This window comes from Ictidomys tridecemlineatus, chromosome 4 (genome assembly GCF_052094955.1).
Source record: "Ictidomys tridecemlineatus isolate mIctTri1 chromosome 4, mIctTri1.hap1, whole genome shotgun sequence".
NCBI classification, from domain to species: domain Eukaryota; kingdom Metazoa; phylum Chordata; class Mammalia; order Rodentia; family Sciuridae; genus Ictidomys; species Ictidomys tridecemlineatus.
The window spans coordinates 194,291,909-194,318,130 of record NC_135480.1 but is presented as its reverse complement, the minus strand read 5'-3'; the positions used below and the strand labels follow the sequence as shown (position 1 = coordinate 194,318,130).

The 26,222-nt window shown below is 39.2% G+C and overlaps 1 non-coding gene across 1 annotated transcript; it reads right to left on the bottom strand.

Moving 5' to 3' along the window:
• Positions 1-14,705: 14,705 nt before the first annotated feature.
• On the bottom strand, positions 14,706-14,812 carry LOC120890232 (U6 spliceosomal RNA). Its single transcript, XR_005734473.2, has one exon. It is a non-coding gene; the product is annotated as a U6 spliceosomal RNA (small nuclear RNA).
• Positions 14,813-26,222: the final 11,410 nt, after the last annotated feature.

The following is a 26,222-nucleotide window of genomic DNA, read 5'->3' as shown; positions in this document are numbered from 1 at the left end:
AAAATGATTTTCCCCCCATAAAACATGGTCACATTCTCTATTCTGGGGTTCAGTGTTCACTGAGCATTTACTGTGTGATGGATATAAAAAATCGTATTTTGTTTTGTGAGTCCACTGCTTTTACTAATATTTATTTTTCATGGAGTGGTTCTATGTTTTGATTTCATTCTTGTGTTAGTATTTTGCTTTTTTTTTTTTTTACTTTCTGCTATAATCTGCAGAGAACTTGGCATATGATAGATACTACAAGCTACTTGCTGGATGAATGGATGACAGATATGTGTATTTAATAAAATAGACTTTTTATTTGTTCTGCTGGATTTGTGCATTGTCCACACAGAACTCTCTAGTAGCTCTGGATCAATACTATTTAAGATGAGGTCCTGAAACCCATGTGTTCCTGGTATCAGGACAATTGATAAAGAGTAAGACACAGACAATACTGATTCCAGATCTTAGCTTGAGTTACGCTGAAGCCGATGAATTTGAGAAGAAAATTGAAGTTAAAGGAAGCGGGTGATCCACCAGAGTAGCTCACCCTTGGTACCCTTCTCCTTTCTTCTGAGAAACTGAAATTAGTTGTTCCCTCACTGTAACCCTTGCCTCCTCTCCATTTCCACCTCCTCATTTTTAAACGCTGCTGTTTTGGAGAAACATAGAGCAGTTCCAGCTGCAGGCACTAAATCATTGCTGTTCTTTGGACGTGTGCTGCAGAAGGGAGCCCTGTGATGAATGGGGCTGTCCATATTTACATTGGGTGCGCAACAGCTGTGGGGATCGTCCTGTGCAATGAGTATTCTGGGCAAACTTGGCATGTCCCCACCACTCCCTCCCCAACCTTCTCCTTGCCCAGTGACAGTGACTGATTGGCCACTTCTAAGGAGAACTGCCCTTTGGAACAAAGGAATCACAAAGTCCCCTCTTGTTGAAGCGTGCATGCACACACACAATTCTCATAACAGACACACTTCACACACACACACACACACACACACACACACACACACACACACATACACACTCTCACTATCAATCTGTTAGTGCCACATTCTTTTTGGCAATTTCATATTTCTTTCGATAACCTTACCAAATGACAAAAACTGCTGCTCAAGTGTAGTCAGGGAGTAGAGGAAGAGCAACCTGTCTTCGAAAAAAGAATCTCTTATGGGCTTGTAGGGACATAACACTTTGACATGATGCATACTGCCTCATCCCCAAACTTATTGCCCGAGGCAAGTTGTGTCAAATACAGGTCATGCTAAAGCCCCATGTAACCAGGGCTTTCTGCCTGTAGGCAATCCACCTTCCTGACTGTGTTAACTTGAATTCTGGTGCTAAAGAATAAAAAGAGAAAGTGGAAAGAAGAATATGGATAGTAAAGATACATCCAATTTATATAGTTTTACAGAATCATTACCATCCCCGTTTACATTTCAACAATTAGCTGTTAAAGCCAGAAGGACAGGTGTGTGTGTGTGTGTGTGTGTGTGTGTGTGTGTGTAATACGTGTATGTGGATATTTGCACAGGAGACAGGCAAATACAGAAACCCAGATACAGAAAGGAGGTTATTTATTTAATATGAGGAAGGCTGGGCAAATTGGACTAATTTCATTAGCTAGAATATTTTAGACACAGAATGTAATCTGGACTTCAGGATTTTAATCTTATACTGTACACTGGCAATTTCACCGTCTCTCATCTAAACTGAATCTGATAAATTTCGCCATTTCACCATATATCTTTCATAGATTTCTTTTGGATTCAGGAGTTCTCGGGAGTTCTGAGGGGAGGACATCAGACATAGAGACAGATCATCATGTTTATAATGATCCTGTAGGTGAATCACATGCTTTACCCCACCCTACATTCTGTCTCAGTGGAAACCAAAGAATCTTTCCTACGACAAGACAATTCCAAGTTTTCAGATGACTCATTAGGAATTTCAAAATTTCTTTTTAGAGCACATAATTACATTGCTATTCTTAGTTTTCTCCTACATCTGTTTCAACCTGTTCAGGGACACTTTCTGTGATATGAGGCTACAGAGTCTATTACCATTGTTTCTAAACTCAAAAAAATCAGATCCAATTTTATAACATCTGGAAGAAAACATACTTTGTACATTATCAAACATTATAAAATGATAAAAAGATGGCAGAGTTATTACACTTATTCTAAAAGCAACTCTTTCCTTCCTGTCTACCTAGCCACAACCACCACCAAAAAATCCTTTGTGACTTGTGCCAGGACTCTGAGCCATGTCCACGCACTAGATGCACTCTAGCTGCAAAACTCCTCGCATTGAGCCCTAGTCCGTCACTGAAGAACAAGGCAAAGTAAGGATGGTCAAGAGCCCAGAGGCCAGGTTTATTTCTCTGTGAACTTCAGCAAGTTTCTTAACTCAGAAAACCTTATTTCTTTTGTGCAAAAGATGACTAATTTATCTGTATAGAATTATTATAAGGGCTGCATGATATAATAAATGTAAAGAATTTTATACTGCGTATTCATTTAATAGATTATTTTTTCTTTTGCTTGTATGTTAGGATTTGTGAGGCAAGACCCTAGGCACTATGATAAAGAATCCAAAACACGAAACAAAACCAGCAAACAAGAGTGATAAGGGATTCATTTATCCAAGATTTTTAAGAAAAGTTGGGTAAGATGGAGTTTTTCATGGCAAGACATATGTTACACTTTCATATCATTAATATCAAAGAAATATGTTATACACATCATCTTCCAAACCTACGTGATTGTGAAACTCACATTTTTCTGGTTGTCATTAGAATGACAACGCATTCTAAAAATTTCTATAATGGTAGGTATTTTCAGTATCTGTTCTAATTTATTTATGATGGTGACCACCAGCCATATTTGGCCATGGAATCTTTGAAAAATGGCTAGTGCAACAAATAAGCTATCTTACAATTTACTCAAATTAATTTCTAATTTAAGCTTTAACAGCCACAGGTGGCTTGTGTCTATCATAGTAGAAGATTCAGACCTAGATGCGAGTGTCTCAGGAAACACTTTGGCGAATGCGGCTGTAGTACCAACAGCTGGTCAAACAGTCGGAAGTTGGCAAGGCCAGAGGGGCAGGGTGGAGCAGGCAGGAGAGCTGTTGGCTTTACTCTGGGAAGAAACAGCCATGAATAACAGCTACTAACCAGGTGGGTTCTATGAGAAGTTAATGAGGCTCGAGTCTCAGAGCTACTCTCTTGCATCAGTCCATCCGAGGTCCCAGGAGTTTTACACCTGGTCGTGTATTTTATTGTTAAAATATCAAAAGTAAAATGTTTTAGCAATAATTGATGAAAACAGCTGTTTACACTCTGACTTCCCTTATGCAATATATCCACTTATGTGGAGGGGTACAAGGATCTGAATGTCTGGCTTCTTCCCTGAACTCATGTGCTGAAATCCTAGCCCCTGAGGTGGTGGTATTTGGAGGTGGGATTTCAGGGAGATGACTAGGTCCTGAGAGTGGAACCCTCATGAATGGGATTATGCCCTCATCAAAGAGGCTCTGCATCTTCCACTGTGTGAGGCCTCAGCTAGAAGGTGTTCAAAGTCAGGAACAGGCCCTCATTTGACCTCGATTCACTGACAGCTTGGTCTTAGTCTTCCTAGTCTCCAGAACTAGGAAACAATGGACCTTATTGGAAAACCTTTCAATTTATGATACTTTTTGCTGTAGCAGGCCAAAAACGGCCGAGTCAGATGGTAATATGTAGCATGAACATTTTAGATCTGAATAAAGAGAGGGTGAGGCAACAACACAGTGTTTGGGTTGAAGTAAACTCTATTTACATGATGCAGATTCTCATTTGTAAATATTTAAGTTGTTTCTGGTCCAGTCTAGTCTAGATAGGACTTTCAGCAATGCTTTTTTAATATTGTAAACTCAAAAAGGATGTGAGATTATTTTTTAAGGAAAATCTAAAATGTGTTTCAACTTTATCCCTCATATTTGAAACAATGTTTCTAAAGACTTGCACAAGTTTGGTCAAAATCTTAAAATTTACATGACATTACAATAATTAATGAAGCCCCAAAAAACTTCTTTCCACTATCTTTCAATGCAAACAAATTTCAAGTAACATTATTAGAGAAAAGATCAAATTACATTTTATTCTCTCTTTAGAGGATATTAAACAACTTTGTCATAGAAAGTCATGATCAAATGAAGGCAAAAAAAAAACAACTAAAGAAAATTATTACACAGATATTTCAGAAAGTTAATTTGTAAATGAGATTTACATTGTTTAATGGATTTGGGAACTATAAAAATTTGAATTGACTATGAATGTTTTCCTTCCTAAACATTATTTTTAATTCTGTATTTTTAATTTTGTGTTCTTGTTTTGTAATAGGCCCATAAAATTCTATGATTTGGAATTTATAGCAAACAGGTGCCATCTTTAAAAATTCTTGAGTTGGGCAGAACAAGAATCTGTGGGTAAGATCACCAGCAATCACATCCTGCCAGACAGCAGTATGAACAGATAGTCACTCACAAAAGTAACTTTATAAGTGCTAAGGAAGCCAACTGATCAATCAACTAGTGCTTGATTTTAGCAAGGTAAAAAGAAAGGCTGCATTAAAAAGACAGAAAAAAAAAGAGTTGCAGACATCAGCTCTTCTCCACCTATAAGGGGCCCGGAGAGAGACACCTCTCACTTGTGGAGGAGGAAGGCACTAAGTTCGCACTTCAAACCTGGTACCAGAACCTTCATGGTGAATCTGTGCATATGCTTGACAGAGCTCCACACCCTTACTTTCAGGCCAAGATCTGAACACAGAGGTGCTAGAGCTGTGTTTCCCAGGCAGCAAAGACACTGCTCCAAACCAGGTCCCCCAATACCAGGTGACAGAGCAGGAAGCAAGACTCCACTCACTGGAAAACAGGGAAAGAAATGTAGCATACGACTTTGGCTTAAAACTCAGTTTTGAGCCAGCCACAATGAGACTCATCTCCAGGTGGAAAAAAGTCCCCAAATCAAGGCCAGAGCTCATAGACATAGCTTCTAGACCTTCTCAGGCACCACACTGAAGCCAGCATTCAGGTAGGGAGCTCAAGTTTTGGCCCACATCATTGCTATTCTTGGAGTGGGCCTGGGGCACCCCTGAAGACTTTGTAGGTCCCAGTAGCTGTGAGAATCAGGTATGACCCAATTTATCAAGGGACTATTTTCACAAGTCACTCCCCTAACCTTGGGCAGCACAACCATCCCCAGGTTGGTCCTCACCAATGACATCTCTAGAACTAATCCAGCACCAGGCAAATACCTGCATGCCCTGACAGGGTAGACTCAGGTTTTAACCTGTGTCACTGCCAGTTGCATTGTGTTCCTTGGTTCACCTCTGAGACTGGCAGGTCCCTGAGCTATGATACTCAGGAGTGATCCAGCTTAGTTTGCATGAGCTTTAGTGACCAAGGAACTGACTTCATCCACACAAGCTCAATCTTAGACAACATAGTATGAAGTGAGATTTCATTCACTGGACAGATCCTAATGGCATCCATTTCCAAGCCAGTACCCATGGGTAGAGACTCTGGAACAGCCCCTGGTGATAGGAAAGACAGATAGCTGGAGTCTGTTAGTCTTCTAATCTGGCTAGCATTAGCTGAAGTTGCCTGTAGCTGTCTTGGGCCACAAGTCCTTCCCATAGCAGTGTGTGCCTTAGTGCCACATGAGTGTTAAACTGGTTTGGGGGAGGCTATGAACTCAGATTATGGCTGAGTCACCATACAGGGACTAGCTTATGCCATCTTTTGATCACCGGTCCCACAAATCTGTCAGAGTTAGCAAACTCCCACTGTCTGGCCACTGGCAAGTGAATGGGGTCTAGGAGTGTGGACCTTCCCCAGCACCAGGGACAGACTTAGGAGGATTGACTACCCATTTCAGAGACTTCCCCAGTTCTTGCTGAACATCACCTAATTTTTAATGTTCTCATCATAAATAAATGATAAATGCTTAGAACCTAAATATGTTTAACCTGGGTACAGATTAATGGGATTCACTGTGATATTTTCTTACATGCACACATTGTGTATTGATCCTATACATCCACCCTTCTACTTTCTTATTTGTATCAGTTTAAATAAATTTGATTTAAATTTTAAATAATTATGTCATCCTTCAGCCAATATTAAGAAGGTAAGGTAGATTATTGCAGTGAATCTAGTCTTTCTACTGGTCCATGGAGAAGATTTTATCATTTTAATTTATAAATTCTGGAAGTGAGTTTGGGTTTTGCCTAAGTTTACAGAATTCATATGTAGAAAGACTTAAATTCAAACCTGAGAAGACTAGGCTAGGAGTTGGAAGGTAGCAGTAAGCTGTTGCTCCTGTTGAAACCACTGGCCATGAGACACAAATCAAAGCAGTAACGTATTTGTAAAGTGATAAGGTCTGGCACAGTGTTGCGCGCCTCTAATCCCAGCAGCTTGGGAGGCTGAGCCAAGAGGATCGTGAGCCTCAGCAACAGCAAGGCACTAAGCAACTCAGTGAGACCCTGTATCTAAATAAAATACAAAAGACGACTGGGGATGTGGCTCAGTGGTTGAGTGCCCCTGAGTTCAATCCCTAGTTCAAAAAAAAAAAAAAAAAAAAAGAAAAAAAGAAAAAAGAAAGAAAGAAAAGATAAGTGATCAGAAGTGTGTGGAAGGTAAAGGGTGTAGAAGAATGAATTTCCAGAGACAAGAAAGCACTCCCCACGTGAGGAGAATTGCTGCTCTCTTCCCTGAGGGTGTTTTCTGAGCTGCCTCACTGGACAAAAAAAAAAAAAAAAAAAAAGGCTTGTAGAAGGCAGACAGATTCTTCCCAGGAAAAGAAAACCAGTGGAAGTCTTCATAACCACATGGGCTAGTGTGATGAAATCAAACCTGGGGGTGCCACAAATTTTAGATGGATTGTCCCCAGGATATCTGAGGAGTTATGCAGGACCATAGTAAAGTGGGGTGCGGCTGAAAAATTACAGTAAAATTGCATGGGATCTATCAGTACCTACAGGACAAAAGAGCATTTGCTATTTTTCTCTTATTGCCTGTTCCAATGCCTATGTTGTCTTCCATTGTGTAACAACAAACAATTTGCTTTTCACCTCTGTGCATTAATTCTGTTTCTGGCCATCTCAAATGGTGTCACTGTGAACTTTCAAGTGTGTGTCTTTCGGATGATCCGTGGCTTCATCTGTGCTGGGGATGTATCCAGGCCTGGGATTGCCAGGTTGAGGGAATAGGAAATCATTCTACTAAATAGGAGGGACTGATTTTTTAAAAAATGATTATCAACTTTACTAGAGGCACAGCTGAGTTACAACTACTAAACACATTTCCATGTATCTAAATCTATATTCATTTCTCTTTTTATATCTACAAAAAGATGAAGAGAAAGAGGGAGTTCATATGGAGATAAGAAAACAGAAGAGAAAAAGACAAGAGACCGGAGAAAAGAGAAATGCAAAGAAATGAACAGGGCAGTGGGTGAGAGAGAGGGAGGAGACCTAAGAAGACAGGGATAATGTTAACTAGAAAAACAGAATAGGTGGAGACAAGGAGATTTTAGAATACATCAGCACATACTTAGACACATTTTTTTTTCTCCCCTAATCACAGAAAGCAAACATATTTCTGGAGAGATGCTTTTGTCTGCAAGGTGTGTGTGTATTTCTTATTCTTAAATTAGTTGGTGATTTTGATGGCTTGAGCATGTTCTTTTAAGTGTGTTGACAGTCAAAAAGAATGTGCATCTGAAATAAACATTCTTTATTTCAAGTATTAGAAGTAAACAAGGAATCAGTGTCTCTGCAAGACAGGAGGAAAGAACAACAGCGACAACAAAATGTAGAGGAGGAAGTTTATAGCATATAGGAAAGAAAAAAAGAGTTTTATAGAATTACAGTTAAGGGTGAGGGCTGGGCATATACACTCTTGTGCTGAGTGATGGAGGCCCAAACCCCAACTTCTAGCCTCCTTCTCTACATGGGTTGCTGTATATGATGCATACACCAAATTGACTTTCAATTCCACACTAATTTGGACTGATACTATGTAGTCTTAAGAGCCTCTTATCCAATCCTGGAATGTCCATCACAGCAAAATTAAAAAAAAAAGTTACTTTTTCTAAGCTTTTACTTTACATATGAGAAAGATGGAGGCCCCCAAATGAACATAACTTGAGGAGACACCACAGTGATGGTGTATGATTTCTTCTCTGCTGCTACAAAGCACCATAGTTCCAGCTGACCTGCTGGTTTGGGCCATATTTCTTCCCAGCAGGATCCGTGCATCTGGGGTTGCTGTTGCTTTGTTAATTTTTTATTGTACTACATTTAACCTTGTTCTGTCTTCTGCTCCTGGTCCTAAGTAGCATGTACTCCCAAACAAGGAAGCAGAGCCATATATTCTTGATGCTTTTACTAGGAGGAATCGTTTGGGTTCAGACAAAAAAAAAATTCAGATAGAATTATAAAATCTAAAGATGCAAATGGTTTTGAAAAAGCATCCGGGCCCTTATGTTAAAAATGAGAATACTGAGCTCAAGAGATTTTAAGTACCTTGACCAAGTTTACATAGATGATGTGAAGTTGACAGCTAGATTAGAATTCAAGCTGCTTCACTCCCAAGAAATTTGATATAAACCTCAGTTTAAGCCCTGAATTAAGGAGTATTCTGATGCAGTAGAAGGAAACAGGTCTTGGATTCTAGCCTCAAAGAGCTTAGTAATATACCATAATGTAGCATATGCCCTAAATATAGCCATTTTACTGGAAATGCCAGGTAACCCTGGTAAACTGTAAACTCTACCAGAGAAAGTTAAATGAAAGGAGCACTAATGTAGTGTGTGTATGTGATGTGTTCATGTGTTTGTGTGAAATAGAAAAAGAGAGAGAGAGAGAGAGAGAGAGAGAGAGAGAGAGAGAGAGATTGATTCAAGCCAATGGCAGAGTCCCCACCAGATGCCAGATATACAAAGAACACAGAGGACCAGGGGTGGGAGGCGGCTGAGAAACACACTGTTCTGACTACACGTAGTTCCATGTCTGTTGGGGAGAACAACAGCAAAATATTTGAGGGCAGAAGCAGAAACTAGAGAAAATAAAAAATCAGGAAGCAAATGACAAAGGAGGCTCATCCAAGCAAGAGAAGGATCAGCATCAATGGGCTTTTTGGAGATGGACTCAGGATGACAGAAGGACAGAAATCAGATAATTTTAAAAAGGAGGGGGACCTCACGCATGTTAAGGGGTGCTGCAGACTGATGAGGAAGGACTGCCCACAGACAGCTCCTTTCCCTGTTTCTCGCTGGTTCCCTGCTACCGTGCCGTGTGCACGCAGAGATAAAGCGGTCTCTTTTCCACTTCCTTCTCTGTGGGCTTCATTTCTAGTTACACTCTCAGCTGGTTCATTCTCTTTTCTCTGAGATCAGAGATTAGATATAGCCTGGATTTATGGCTGGAAGACATAAAAAGAACTATTCCTATCAAGGATTCAAATGATTAAATATCCCACTGCAGAGATGCTTTTAACTTCCCATATAGTAGAATTTCACTGGCTTCAGACACTAGGGCTGGTGCTACCCTGGAGCTCTGAGTCAGGGAGAGCAGACAGAGAGCTGGGGATGGAGGCAGCAAGGAGATAAAGAATGACTGGGAATGAAAAACAGAGATGGACTTGGAAATGGAGTGGGGAGAGACTGCCACAAACAGCAAAGACAGGAATTGAAAATAAGGAGACATGAGTGGCATTAAAGAATCACTAATTCTAGGAGCTTTGGACCGAAATTGGAAGGATTGAACCAATCAAAGAGCAAAAGTAAAGACAGAAGAGAAAACTGTTTTGAACATGTTTCCTAATCCACTCCCAGGATAATTTATCTTTGGTTTGTATTTTCATATCTGAGAATTCACCATTCCTATGTTATTGAGTCCTAGAACTCAAACTATGGAACATCCATTTCAAAAGAATGTTTTATCTAGATGTTGCATGTTGCAACCTGGTGGCCCCATTCATATTTTGTTGGCCTAAAATCCTTACTAAAGGTTTGTTTGCCCATTGCATTTCGCATACAAGTCAGAAATCCAAGTTTCCCCCATAAACATTACAAGACCTAGTAATGCCTGACTCTTCTGCCCACACATACTGGCAATAATTATTTGCAATAATTATTTGCAATTTTTCAATCCCCCACCCTTTCAGGAAGAACAAGGCACTCTCCTGGTTCTCCTTGTCCCCACCTGACCTCTCCTCTGATGCCTTGCCCTGCATGCATTTGAGCAGGCTATTCAGGATGTGGTCCAACCACTCTGCACCATTTCCCCAGCCCCCAACAGAAGCCCACATGTACACTGCATGCTTGAGAAAACAGAGGGAAGGCCAGCCAAGGGGCCTTCCAAGGTCACACAAGGAATTCCTGGCAGAGATCAAAGTAGAATCCAGCTCCATTTCCTTTGTCCCTGTGTCAACTGCAAGGCTCTTTGCCGTCAGACTTTCCAGACTGGTGCTCTGGTCACAGCTCAGTCTATCAAGCCATCCACAAACCTCAGATTTTACGCATCTTGGCTCCTTGGCCTTAACGTTGAGGTTTCAAAGTCCTCTGATTTAGAAGGGGCCTCACAGGTTTCCTGGGCAGGTCCTCACATTTTTCAGAGAGACGGAGATCCCAAGTGTCTATTCAATTTGCTCAAATCAAACTGTGCAAGAAAGAGGGGGCCAACATCAGAGTCCAGGCCCCCCTCCTCCTCACCCCAAGTCACAGCTCAACACCTGTTCCAAGCTCCAGCAAACCCTCGCGGGGGGGTGGAGTTTGACTTCACTTCCTCTTTAGGCCGCTTCCCAGATCTGAGACCCAAACATTTCCAGAGCCCTGGGGCGCTGCTGCTCTCCTCTGGTTTTTAAGTTCATGCTGTGCCTCTGCTAGTATTTTCCCCTTTGATCCCTGACTGACATTGGTCCCAGTGCCCATCTGTCTGATGCCTTCCCCTCTCCTCCTCCTCTTTTTATTCCACTAGATTTAATTTTACCATGATTTCCTCCCAAGGTTTCTAATATAATGTGAAGTCGACTCTGACCCAGTATTATTTTCCTTGCCCCTTCACTGTTGCACTCGCCATCTGTCCCAAGAATTTAAATGATTCTATTTTTCTTTGTTTTCTTCCGTCTGTCTCTCTGCTTCCTCCTTGGCTCCCTAACCCTCTCCATCTCTTTGCCTTCCACTATCTCTTCCTCCCTTCAGGTCTATGTCTTTCTGCAACTTACTCACTTGTTTTCTCTGGTATTTTCTCCCCACCCCTACCCCCTCTTTTTTTCCTTGCTGCCTGTTTTCTCTATTTTTGCTATAGTCTCTTTACTTTTTATGTCTCTTCTTCTCTTCTCTTCTCTCTCTCTCTCTCTCTCTCTCTCTCTCTCTCTCTCTCTCTCTCTCTCTCTCTCTCTCTCTCTCTCTCTCTCTCTCTCTCCTTTTCTCTCTCTCTCTCCCAGGGATTGAACCTGGGGCACCTAACCACTGAGCCACATCCCCAGCCCCTTTTTATATTTTATTTCGAGACAGTTTCTGCTGTGGCTGACTTTGAACTTGCCATTCTCTTACCCCAGTCTCCCAAACCTCTGGGAGGCATGAGCCACTGCACCTGGCTCCTGTCTCTTCTCTTGATGAATTCTCTCTCTCTGGTTCTGGCTCTGACTCTGTCTTGAACAGAATAAAGATCCCTTTCTTTTCTCCAGGAGACATGGAATAAGTGTCAGATTTGTGAAGAGAAATAGGAAAGCAAATCCTTCAGCCCCAATCCCCCCTACTGATGCGGACAGGTAAATCATAGTAGCTTCTCTCCCTTGGGAAAAAACATTGCCTTTCTCTCGCTCAGATTTTACAGTGGGCCTTAGATGTCTTCTCCATTTGCTCTTTGTGCTTCTCACTGAATTAAACAGGAATGAGATTCAGCAAACCTGGGATGGAATCTACGCCTGTCTGGTCATAATGAACTTTTGAATAGACCAGATAGACCATCAATCCTTTCCACCATTGCAAATCATACAGCCTCAAAAGGATAATGATGGAAGGCTAGGGAGATAAGAAGTGATATCATGGAAAAAAGAGTGTGAAACATATTTAAAAAAACACCAAATTACTTTTATGTATTATGTCTTCTTTGCATTTTAACAAAATATTTCATACTCTATGGAAAAGAAAACCGAAACATTGGGAAAGTGGGAGAAAGTAAAAGACACTGCAGGAAAAAGGAGGAAAATAACACCTCACCTGACTTTTTACTAGTGAGACATAAAGGGTCATATTAGAGAAGAAATTGAAACCAGTATACAAAGTTAAAGCTTAGATTATCATTGTTCATCTTCTCTTTAATTCCCATGTATAAACACATAATGGTAACAGGTTTTTCAAAGTCTAAGATGCGTGGATGTCATAATTATCATAATTATATCTGAAGAACAATTCAGAGTTTAGGAAGAGGGCTTCTCACAGATCCAACTTTGTTTTATTCATGCCCATGGTCCTACAGCAGAAGGGGGTAGATTCTATGTTTACAAAGCTTACATTTTCATGCCTCTCATTTAAGAGGCCTTCCAATGCTAGGTGAAGGTTGATAAGGTTATTGAGTAGTTTCTGAATTCAGTGCTCCAAACCTCCTGGATGAAACGATATGTAAAATAAAAGTCAGTGTGTAAACTGCCAAGTGTCTTCAGCTCCCAGACAGTTGGAGAGGAGCCTTCCGAGAACCTCAAAGGAGAATTTGCTGCACAATGATTATATCCTCTGCCATTTATAAAACCACAATTTTGCAGGGACTTACATTGTGTTTTCACTCACTATTCATGACTTTAATATCCCAATATTTGCATGTGAAGAAATTGAGGTTCAGGAAGGTTAATTGATTTGCTGGGGCCAAACAGCCTATAACTGGTAGTATTTAGTTCATCCAGGTCAGCCTGCTCAAAACTTATTTTGTTTTTAAAGAGAGAGAGAGAGAGAGAGAGAGAGAGAGAGAGAGGATTTTTTAATATTTATTTTTTAGTTTTCGGAGGACACAACATCTTTATTTGTATATGGTGCCGAGGATCGAACCCAGCACCACACCACACGCATGCCAGGGGAGCTTGCTACTGCTTGAGCTACATCCCCAGCCCAAAACTTATATTTTTTCTTATAATACCACACTGACTATTTTCCAGGGAATGGATGTAGGAATAAAGGTTAAAATATGACCTAATATCAAAATATTTTTTTTCTCTTTTTAGTCAGTCACTTTTCTTGTCTCTTCCATAAACAGTTCATCAGCAGAGTAGGCAAATCCTTGAATGAATGAATGACAGCATCTTTACTGAGACCGCTTATCCTGGAGGAGATGGAATGGCTCTTCCCAAGGCAACTTCAAGTTAGATGATTGCAGGTGAATTTGGGAAGGGATGTGTTGAATGCATCTTACAGAGAGGAAGAAAAAAAATCCACTTATTAAGTCATCTTCCTCCTATCAGGACACCTGCTGGATTATAGTCAAATTGCCAATGAATAATTAAAAGCTAATTTCCATAAAGTGATTTGCCATCCTTTATTGGTTCCTAAATCACCCTCTGGTGAGCTACTGCATAGAGGGATGCTGGCTAGTGTCAACTGGTTTGAAGCCACCCATGATGGCAAGCAGGAGTCCCCAGTGCCTGGAAAAGGGGATGCAAGGGAAGGGCTCAAAATTTGGTGGTTTGGGAGGAAAAGCAGGCCCCCTGGAGTTGACTGATATTAGAAGAGCACAGGAAGTTGTAGAAAAATCCAAAGACATGAAGCTGATACAATAACTGGTGGAATTAAAAGCACCTTTGAGAGAGCTGGCTTTGTAATTTTTAAGCAATAGATACTCCACAATAATGCAGAGAGAAGGGGGAATTTCTGGCTCATTTCTTTAGCCACCATCAGCTCTGCAGAAGCTGGAAGAGACCATAAAATCATTTAGATTAGTAATCTGGCTAAGTTATTTTGTGACCCAGACTTTAATTTAATTTTAGCTTTTAGTTTTTTTTTAAGCTCATTCAGAATCCATTTATTTTAAACAGATAAAAGTGAAGCTTCTTTAGCTATATAGGCAATGGTTTTTTTAAAAAAAATTTTGTTTGAGGACAATTGCATATGTCAAAAGTTTACATATGCATTTTCTTTGACAAAACAATTATTCTTCTGGTATTTTAGCCTTCAGCAAAACTCACACCTGCACAAAATATTGTGTAATTTTTGCATTATTTCTTATTCTATCAAGAAGCAAAAGCAGCGTATCCATAGAAGAAAGTTCAAATAAATTGCTGTTATCATTTTTTAAAGAAACGAATAAAGCTCATATGAGCTAATATCAGAAGATATGCAAAATCAGTTTTTGCTAAATGAAAAGTTTCAAAATATAGATAATACATTATTATCATATATCGTATATTGAAAACTCTCTCACTCCCAAGTATGTTAACCTTTACCACCTACAGAGTAAAATATAAGCATAAAAAGTAACTTACCAGGGTTGGGGTTGTAGCTCAGTGGTAGAGCGCTTGCCTAGCACGTGTGAGGCACTGTGTTCGATGCTCAGCACCATGTAAAGATAAATAAATAATATAAAGGTATTGTATTCATCTACAGCTACACAAAATTTTTTAAAGTAATTTTACTAAACCATAACAGATTTTGTATTTATGAATTTTTTTTAAATATGAATCGCTTCACAAATTTGTGCATCATCCTTGTGCAGGGGCCATGCTAATCTTCTCTGTATCATTCCAATTTTAGTATATGTGCTGCCGAAGTGAGCACTATTTATGGAGTTAAATTGAATTTAAAAAATGTTTGAGCAAATTTATACTTTTGTATTCCTTCTTTGTGTGTATTGTTTTCATAATTTCATGACTAAATTTTTTACTTCACATCTGTTTTTTTCTGTTTCAATTGAGTGTCTTTGTTTTGTAGACTCTATTATTTTATTATGGTTTCTATTGTTTATCTGTTCATTTCAATGCTTATTTTAAAATCATTCTCAGATTATCTTATTATCTCAAGTTCAGGGGATGCTAATTTATATATGTATTCTTTTTTACTTTCCTTAAGCTTTATAATTTTTTTAATTTTAGTTCATCTTTATCAAAATATATTTGCTCCTTATGAGAGATCACAAACCTTAAATATGGAACTGACTTATACAGTGGTTTTCCTTTAACTATTTGAAAATCAGAAGAGCAACCTGATTTTTTTAATGTTATTTTTTGATCTTGGGATTCCAATAAATGTGGAGGATGTTAATTCAAACTCCATGTCCATAAAGGATGATACAGAGCTGAATGTTTTCAACACTTTCAGGAGATTTCTTCTGCATATTTAAAGGTCTAGAAGTGTCCTCCTGATTTCTTAGACACTGATAGAATCTTCCTAATCCCCTTTCAACAACAAAGAGACCTCTGCAGTCCTCATTGCTCAGTTCTAACTTCTCACTCCTTTTTGGAACTTCACAAAGTGGGTTATCCCTTCTTTGCTGACAGCTCTGATTCTAGCAAGGAGAACCACATCTGGGTAACCAAATCTACCCATGATGAAATGGTCTTGCCTCCTGCATTTGTTATAAATAATTTCTTTTTAATGAGTCATATGAACATTTCTATTTTTTCTAATTTTCTGCTATAGTTTTCAAAACATTTATTATGATGCATTTCCCCCTAATATTTCTATATTTCTGTAATAGAAAAAGAGTCTATATCAGCTCAGTCCATCCTATTATCAGGATACTTCATTCATTATTCCTGCAACCAAGGAATAATTTAAAATTGGGAGTAAACATTAACTAATCACTAATCTTTGCCTCGCTCCCCAAAGTTAATTCTTGAGATCCTATGTTTCCAAGTAATAATTATAATAATAGCTAATAATATTAATGATTTATCAAGGGTCTGGAACTTTTCTAAGTAATATATATGTATTAATTCACTTAATTTCCATAGCCTCGTGTAGCAGATACTACAAACATTATCCCTGTTTTACAGATAAGAAAGCTACGTCACAAAATGTTCAAGAAACTTGTTCAAGATCAGAGCATGTAAGACCCAGAACTGTAATATGAAAACCAGATGTTTCCCTTAACTACCATGCCAGTCAAGCACATTGGAAATATCGATTACAGTTCACTCTGACTTCTGAGTGGTTTCTGACCAACCCATAAGCAAGTTGGTAATGAAGCAATAGAAATTCACCAGAAAATATTATGAAACTCTTGAAACCTGAACAATGTTAATGGGCACAAACGATAGAAGCATTCAGAACTTCACACCATGTCTGGAGACCACATTACAGCTCAAATCAGACACAACTCAAGGCTTAAATTGGGTCACATTTGGCCATTTTGAACCTCTGTAGGCTCTTATGAGTACATACAGCACACACCAGGCAGACAGGAAGTTAGTACAAGGGTCGGTGGATAGGTGGGAGAGGATAGTCTAAAGGAAACCAAGAGATTGATAAAATGAAAGATTTGATAGGGTTGCATATGCATACACAATCATTCCTATTGCTATTTCATACATGTCATAAAAAAGTAGAAAGGCATAAAAAGATTATTGGACATTCACCTATTGTACTCATTATTGTACTCATGTACCTCTATTTTTCATTGTCTTTGAGCCATTTTACAACTGTAAAAGTTGTTGTAAAAAAATAATCAAATGATTATTGAGTATAAAAATAAAAGTGTTTTCCAACAGAGATATTAATTATTGACCTGTAGATATCAGCCTTCCTGGGTGATACCTGGTCTGAGGATGGCAGATAACCCTAAAAAAGTGGCCCATTAATTTCTGCTACAAAGATCTCTGGAACCTCTTTAGTTTTCGTCATTTTTCAAAACTGATTTTTTTGGACTCCTACTTTTATTACTTTTTAAAGTTATCCAAAATCAGTTTCTGCTGATTACAACCAAAGGATCTTAAACATTGTGATTAAAACTACCAATGATGCATTTTACGTTTACATTCAAGTTTTCACAATTTTTCTTTTTCTTTCTCCTAATCAAAAATTCCTAGGAGTCAACACTTTAAACTTTGTAGAATGGCCAAACATTATATATATATATATATATATATATATATATATATACTATCAGTTATGAGCAAACATTGGGTGAGGCTGGCATATTCATTCCCAGTGATAGCAATGTAAAATACAATAGAGAACATTCTGATAATAATTAATAAAATTGCGCATGAATATGCCCTATGGCTCTTAGATCACCTTCTTGGGTATGTATTCCAGAGACACTTTCACATTGGTCTATCACAGATGTGTATACTGATGTTGTCTGGTTTGGTAGGAAGTATGACTTCAGTGGCTATAACCATGAAAATAATTTTTTTGTGTAAATAATATAGAATATTATGAAGCAGTAAGACTGCAGACTAAATGTTCCAATGGCAATATAATTCAGTTGTAAAAAGTATTTTTTAACGTAATGAATTAGTTTTAAACCAATACAATTACATAAATTACAAATAATCATTCATGATATTGCATAAAATAAGTTTATAAGGTTCCACATAAATTTCAGGTGCACATGGAAGATTGAAGAGGCTTGGAAAATGGATATAGTCACAAAAGAAAACAAGAGAAGGATGTTGAACAGAACAATGATTACTCTGCACTTTGAAGGAAGGATATGAGTGTTTGCACTCAAGGTCCAGCTTTTGGTCAGCGTTTGTGTTGCTGTGACCAAAGTTCTGATAAGAACAACTTTAAGAAGAAAAAGTTCATTTTGGGTCAGAGCTTCAGAGGTTTAGTCCATGGTCTGCTATCTCCATAGCTCTGAACCCTGGGTGAGGCTTTGCTCACCAGAAACAAAATATAAACCCCAAAGCCACGCCCCCTAGTGACCCACCTCCTCCAGCAAAACTTAACCAGCCAGAAACCTGAAAAAGTATTAAATGTCCTTCTAGATCAAAATATTGCTAAAGAAATCAAGTAAAATTACAACTAGTTTAGTAAGAGGTAAGACTTTGGTAATACTCCTCCCAAAATGGGATAATGAGTTCATTTATAATGCTATATAAACTTAAGCGTGTTTATTAATAATTAACCAAAATAATTAGTAATAGCATGAGATGCACTCTCTAACCAACATTATTATTCACTCATTCAAAACTATGTAATGATCAGAACAAGGATATTATTTTAAAGAATGATCCACAAGTGAAATATTTATTTGGTTGCTAAAGTCTCACTGTATACCATTATGATGAGAATAAGCAAGGGTGAAGTTGAACAATCTTTGCTCCAGGCCATATTTCCTATAATTAGCTATTACTGAATATTTAGTTAGCACTAATCAAAAGCTTAGAGAGAAAGAAATCATTTTCTCTTACTAACACAAGCATATACTTAGGACTTTTATCTACCAAAGTATCATAAATATGCCTTCTTGTAGTACAGCCCTGACTGTCCAATAGGACTTTCTGTAATGATGGAGATTTTCTATACATGTGTACCTGTGTGCAGTAGGCTCTAGCCATTGGCTACAGAGCACTTAAAATATGATAAGATTGGCTAAGGAATTTAATTTTTATTTTTTTAATTTTTTTTTCATTAATTGGAATTTAAATAGCCACTTGAGTCTTCTGTATAGTCTACTGGAATTGAGTCTTAAAATAACTGTCTCCAAGTGGGCAGGCGGCATAAAGAGGAGAGTGCTTATTCTAGAGCTTGGACTTACAAGTGAACAGGGTTCTGGGGATGCTGCTTATCTCTGCTCACCCAGACCCTTCTTAAGTAGTATCTGACCTTATCTACACAAAGTCACCTTACCTTTGGATTAAGAGATTATTGGGGCCAAACTTTCAGTCCACTGATGTCAATAGCCCATTTCATTCTTGCTCATATGATAAAAATCTGAAGTTCTCTACCCCTGCAAACCTCTCATTCCCCAGTAATTCATGTTTGAAAGAAGAGAGAAAGCAACCCATATTCCCTTACTACAGGGTATCCATAGCCAGTAAAATTTCACTTTCAAGTACAAGCATCATCTTCTTGAAAATCTTTTTCAAATATTGGGATGTTAAATAACAATATGAACAACATGTAGTAAAGTGTTTCATTAAAAATTTTAGGTGATGAGTTTAGCAGGTTAACTAGCCTTCCGGGAATGTGATATAGGATGAGTAAACTGACCCAAATACTTCCGATATTTTCAAACTATATGGGAAAAAAAGGACTTCAAGTTGGTTAGTTTACAGAGCATTCCTTTTACAATTGGAGAAATGGTAGCCCAGAGAAAGATGAATGACTCAGCCAAAAACAAGACTAACAATTTGTGGGTATGAAAGGCAGGTTTCCTAATTTCTAGTTTAATCCCTTTTCTAACATACTTCTCTCTCTCTAAAAATATCCCCCCCCAAAAAAAAAACAACAACAGATAAATTTCATCTAAGTTAGCAAATACCTAATTGTTAGTAGAATTTGGACTAAGAAGGATTCTAAGGCTGCAATAAACTTAACAGCAAAAATTCTATGACTCCATAATTAATTGGTGATGTCAGTCATGGATGTAGGAGAAATGGCTCATGTGCCAGATACTTGCCATCATTTTTACAAATGTCTGGTAAACAGGCAATTCTGATTTAGTAAGGCTCATAAATATATATTTATGTAATGTATGAGGGAAAAATTAGGTTCTATCTTCTGGTGATATCTTGTGGGGATAGCACTGAGAGGGAAATGATAGTTTTCTGGGAATGAGATTCCAGTCTCAGGTCTAATCTTTATTTCCTATGTGTTTACATCTCTGATGTTCAAATTGCTCTTTTGTTTAAAATAAAAATGAAAGCAAATTTGGTGCCTACTTCTCAGATCTCCAGTGAAAATTGCATCATATTGATGGATACATTCCATCCTTGAAAGCACAATACATAATACATACACAACAGTTAATACAGTATTTCCTCTTTCTCATGGGAGGGCCTAGGTCCAACCACAGGTTTCCTCTGCAGGGGATTTGCACAAAATAATGTGTTTTTTCTGGTTTTAGTATCCATTTATCTGATAGTGATGTTAACATTTTTCCCTCATTTGAAAAACTTATTTCATTTCATATTTGATCAGTTTTAATCACATGCAATATTATATCCATGAATGCATGTAGAATGATTGACTTAACATATTCATCACCTTAAATACTTACTAATTTTCCTCTTCACTGAAACCTTCTGCCCTTGGCCAACATCTATCTCATCCCCTATCTCTGGCCCTTGGCAACCACCATTTTGCTCTCTGCTTCTGTGAGTTCACTTGTATGGAGTCCTCCTATAAGGGAAATGTGGATTTTGTCTTGCTGCACCTGCCTTGTTTCAATTAGCATAACATTCCAGGTTCATTCATGTTATGAAAAATGAGGAAACTTACCTTTCTTTTCTTAAAAGTATGTAATAAGTTTACATGAAGGCATGATAGAGTGATTTAATTCCTGTGGCCCAAGCCCATCCACCTCTATACTCTATCCTGTGGCACCCCCTGGGATGTTGACATACAGAACTGCCAAGGTCTTTGCTAAGTCCTAACCTATAACAAACAACAAATCACATAAAGCCTCCCTCCAGAATATTCCCAGAAGATAGCCTGCACACTGTCAGGTATCATTGGAGACCATCATTCCCAGAATACACCCCTCTCCCTCAGTACCTGAATAATGAGTCACCATCGATTAAGTGATCAAGATAGAGAATCACACACAACCTGTCTGTTATTAGGCTGTGTTCCAATTGTGCAGTTGAACACCATAGCCAATACCTTACCAGCACAGGAAAAAAAATCGGAGGGATATGTCTGTGGACTGTTCATAAAGACATTCTACTAAAGATTCTGTATAGAAAAGAAATAGAAAAATGGCAGAGCGTGAGAAGATACTGTGTGAGATGATAACTAGTGTGATGCAAAACAAAACTTTCCAAATCTCTTGTCTTGCCTTTGAAAGACACCCCCATGGAGCTCATAATGCCAAGAAAATGAGGCTTCCCCTGCTACTTTCCCCCTGCTTCCCTCCCTCAGTGCTCCTTGATGTAGTGTTGTTGTTCCCTTATCATCTCTGGTGACTCACTGAAGCATCACCTCCATTACTTAACTACGCATCATTTCAAAAACTCTGTGATGTTCCACACCTTGTGCCAGTGATGGGAATGCCATGAAGGTGATTGTAGACAGGGTGCCAAAGTCTAGAAACTTAAGCCAATGAGGAAGACAGATAATTAAATGATAATTAAATGATCTTAGATGACACTACCACATTCTTGTCAGTGTTCTTGATCCCTTGGGTGCTGCACATGAATTCCCTGGCTCCTGTGGGTCAAGTGGATGGGAGGTAAAGCAGCTCTCCTCCCTTCTTTTAACGCCTCACACAGTCTCTTCTCCTGCTCTGCCATCTCTTCTATTTCTTTTCTATACAGAATCTTTGGTAGAATGTCTTCATAAACAGTCCACAGATGTACCCCTCCAAGATATTTCCTGTGCTGGTAAGGTATTGGCTATGGTGTTCTATTGACTGCATGATTGGAACACAGCCTGATAACAGGCAGGTCGTGTGTGATATTCTCCATCTTGATCAGATAATCGAAGGTGACTCATTATTCAGGTACTGAGGGAGAAGAGTGCATTCTGGGGTGATGGTCTCTAGTGAAAACCCTGACAGTGTGCAGGCTATCTTCCTGGGAGTATTCTGGAAGGAGGCTAGAACTTGACTAGACTAGGAAGAAGAGCAGTTCCTCAATAAGACATCCAAAAAGAAGATAAACTGTGTCTAAAAGGAAAACCAGTGGCACTGCAGAAATTGATTTTCACATAACATACCAGAAACACTTTCTTTTCCGTATAGAATGATTCACCTGTGCTGTGTTTGCAGGCCAACACCATTATAGCTTTATTTAGATGCGTGTGAAGGAACCATCTGTTCCAGCTCACGGGAGGGCCAGGACCTGCATTGCAGGCGTCCCCCCTCAAGGTCCAATCACAGCGTTGGATGCAAAAGTTTCCTGATGTGATGGTTGACTGAAAGCTAATGGCAGGGAACACTTCATTTTTCAAAGTGTGCTTTTTCTCAGGAGCAAGTGTGCTCTGCTGATTGCTTTTCTCCTCCCTACAGCCCATAGAAACAGCAGGGATAGCAGAGAACCTGAGAAACGAGGACAGTCCTCCAATCTATCCATTCTTATATTTATTCCTTTAACCATTCAATGCATAGATATTGATGCCTGCCAGGATTCAGATGGGTTTTGAGGCACTGCAGCTATTGCTGTGAACAAGGCAGATGAGGTTTTCTAGGTGTGCCTGTATGAAAGGAGTAGATGATAATCAAATACAGCATTTTGAGAAAGGCAATACTACCAGGTAGTATCTGTGCTATGGAAAAAATAATTTGGACTGATTGGAATGAAGAGAGACTGGATGGCCACTCTCAATGGGGGATCATGGACAGCTTCTCTTTAAGCTGAGATCCTAAATGGCAAGGAGTCAGTCCTAAATATTTCTGGGGGAAGGTGTACCCTAGGAGGAGGGGATACCCACACCCTCAGCTTCCTAGAGCTGGAAGGAATTTTTGTATTTGGATCTACAAAAAAAGGGCCAGTGTAGTGAATGGAGAGAAGTAGTTAAGATAGGGACAGAGTGTCAGGTATGGATTAGACCACATAGGACCATGGACATTAGGATAAAGGACTTGAATGGTTTTCTGTACACAGTTGAGCTCAAGCCTGGCAGTGACAGAATCTGATTTAAATGATGCCAAACACTATTGTAGACCATGAAAGATTTTTAGTCTAGACACCTGTTACTCGGTTTTACCCTCATATAAATGAGCATCCAATTTCAAGCGTCTAACTCTCCAAAGAGAACAGAAATAACAGACTAAAATTTGAGGCTCCAGTACTTGTTTCTGCAAACCTTTCCTGATTTCACCTCCTTTTCTCCCAGTCTGGGGTTGGAACTTCATTGCCTCTTATATATTAGCGATATTGGGTTGCTATTGCCTTTTATCTGGGCTGCCTGGCTGCCTCCTTCCCAGGAGGATAAACACCTGGAAGCCTCAGGCAAGTGATGTCAGCTTTCTCTGTCCCAGGCCCTAGCTCAGGGTTGGACATTGTAGTTCCTTTGTAATCTGGCACACGATCAAGTTTATCTCCACTGCCCATAGCTGTCATTCATCCTTAAATATCAAGAGATCCCAGACTGCCTGAGGCTCCATGTGTTCTTCTGTGTAGAGACTCTCCCTTCTTTCTTTGCCTTCTGCAGAACTCCAAATGCTTGTTGAAGGAGTCACTATAAGTGTTATATCCCCTTACACCTGTTCTCTCCATCTCCTCTAAACATGGCAGGGTTACTCTCTTCCCTATGTTTCTCCAGGACCCAGTCTTACCCCTGTTCTGTACTTGGAAGTACCCTGTAGTCATCTGAGTGTGGATATTTATGTAGCCCTCAAGCAAGTAAACTTCTTAAGGACAAGTGCTTTCTCCTTCATTTCCACATACCTGTCTGTGGTGTTATTCTTGGCAGATAATATCCCTGCAATAAGTATTTACTGAATAAAATAATTGGGCAGGGGTTAAGTGGATAGTAACCTTTAGTATATATGGGCACCATGAGAATGTGCCATATAAAACCTCACCTCCAGGGATGATAACTGATGAGACCCCCAACTGCGGTGCTCTGAAACTCATCTGTCATTCTTGCCTGAACAACCCTTCCTGAGATGCTGAGACTGGCCTATTTCTGGGACATGGAAACTCCTTTCCTGAACCTCCCGTAGGCTGCGTAGCAGTCTAAGATGCTTCCTCTTCTTTCTCTTCCACATGGGGTTAGATCTGTCTTATAGTCTGATGGCAGTGAGCATATTCCAACTCCCTTAATTTTACCTAATAAAATCCTTGCACATTAATCCTTAGCTTGTAACTGTTTCTCAAATGACTTGGGCTAACGCTTGATTCAAATTATATTTAAATCATTTATTGAAAAATATTTATCCAGTACCTGCCACGGCAGGCATTTTGCTAGGGCCCTGGGGTCCACCTACAACATGATTCAATTTGTATTCTCAAGAAGCTGCCTGAGAATAAAGATTAGTAACTGGATTTAATGCAAAAGAATCAAAGAATCAAATAGAGAATTTCTGGAATCAAGGGCATAGAGGTGCCAAACTCTGTCTAACTGCAGCTGTACGCCGGCTGTAGTAGGAATTCTGGGGGGAAAAATATCACAGAAGGCCTCTGGGAGGAGGCATCATCTGTGGTGACAGAGCACATGTGGGTACAGGTAAGAGCTGGCAGCACAGGCAGACGGGAGATGGTGTTGCAAAGGAGGAAGAATGCTCCAGAGAGAACAAATAGTAAACGAAGTAATAGATATGGCCAGGGACATGGTCTATTATGGGAATACATGTGGAAGAAAAGTGGGGGTGGCAACATGAAGGAAGTTAGGGTGTTACATGGGGGTAGAATGGAGAACAGGATGAAGAAAAACACAAAGTCATGGGATCAAACCTTGGAAGAATTTGCTTACCAATGCCCATATTTAGAGTACACCTGATTGACAGCTATCTTTTTATGAATGAGCTTTTGTTTTAACCAATTTAGTCTTCTATGAAAGAATAGAGAAAGCAAGGCATTGAAGGTTAGATTGTTCCTTCACTGTATACCCTTAAAAGCAAAGGAAGTGAATTCATAATCTCGGGGCTCTTGGGCATAGCCCACAGTGTTTACTTCCAACCAAAGCTATTATTTGATAGAAAGCTAATTGGTCTGCATCATAGATTTAGGGGTTAAACCAACCAGGTTTTAGATGATGCTGAAGTTCCAGGTCTGTCATTTGTCAGTTATGATTTGGGACAAATAATTAAAATTCTCTGAGCCTCACTTTACTCATTTGTAACTTGGAGATGGTTATATAATTTCTAACATGAAAACAAAATGCAGTGCTTCTTTAAGTCTCTGGGCCTGGCAATGTACAGAGTGCTTCATGTATTTAGCTTATTTATTTGAAGGAGATATTCTTTAGAATAAAATTATGTAATTTGATGGGTAAGACATTTGACAAGATCTCAAAAGTGGCAAAAGACAGACCTGATATGTTATTTTAATTTATTCGTATATATATATATATATTTTGTTTTTAATATTCCTGAGGATTGAACCCAGGGTTGCTTGCTCACTGAGGTACATCTCCAGCATTTTGTTTATTTATTTATTTAGAGATAGGATCTCACTAAGTTGCTAATGCTGGCTTTAAACTTATGATCTTCCTGCCTCAGCCTCCCGAGTTGCTGGGATTATAGGTGTGTGCCACCATACCCAGAAAAATATATATGTTTTAAGTTAAATGCTAATCAATTAAGTAGGGCAATGTCTGGTCCTGTCGGCTGGGTTTTATGTCCCCATTGTTGTGCCGCTCTGACTTTCGCAGTTGGTACTCAAATCTTGGTTTAAGAGGAAGAGACTTAAAAGGTCAAACCTGAGACCAAATCCAGAACCAGAATCCACATTGCAGCCAGGTAAGAAAAGAGAGACAGGACAGGGGGAGGAAGTAATCTAAACCCAGGGCTCCATAAGCTGGGGAGACAGACATTCACAAGAAAGGAGAGTAGATGTGGGGGGGGGGGAAACAGGAAGGAAATCCACTGAAGACTCACAGCTTGGTCCTACCTGTCAAAAATCGCTTTGAATTTTACATTTGTACTATAAAAATATGCCTTCGATTAAGAGAAGGAAGGAAAGGAAGGAAGGTTCTTTTCAAGGACAAATCAAGATGTCTCTTCTTGTCTTGAAATAAATTTGAATCTCTCTCTCTCTCTCTCTCTCTCTCTCTCTCTCTCTCTCTCTCACACACACACACACACACACACACACACACCTCCCAGAGGATTGGGCAAAGAAAGACCTTTTACATCCTCCCAACCTGTCAGGTGCAAGGTGATCCCAGAAGCCTCAGATCATCTGGGCTCTGACCCAATAAAATGAGACACAACCTGGAGCAGAAGAATAGAAGGATTCTCCCAGGTCTCATTTGTCCCCTGGTTGCTTTGTCTTTTTAACCCATATTAATCTTTATGATTTTGAAAGTCCAAAATATATGTTCACAATCATATATTTTTAAGTTCTCCTCATGCCTTCAGCAAAGTGTTAAACACATGTATGTCATCTATGCTGCCCAGTTTAACCTTCAC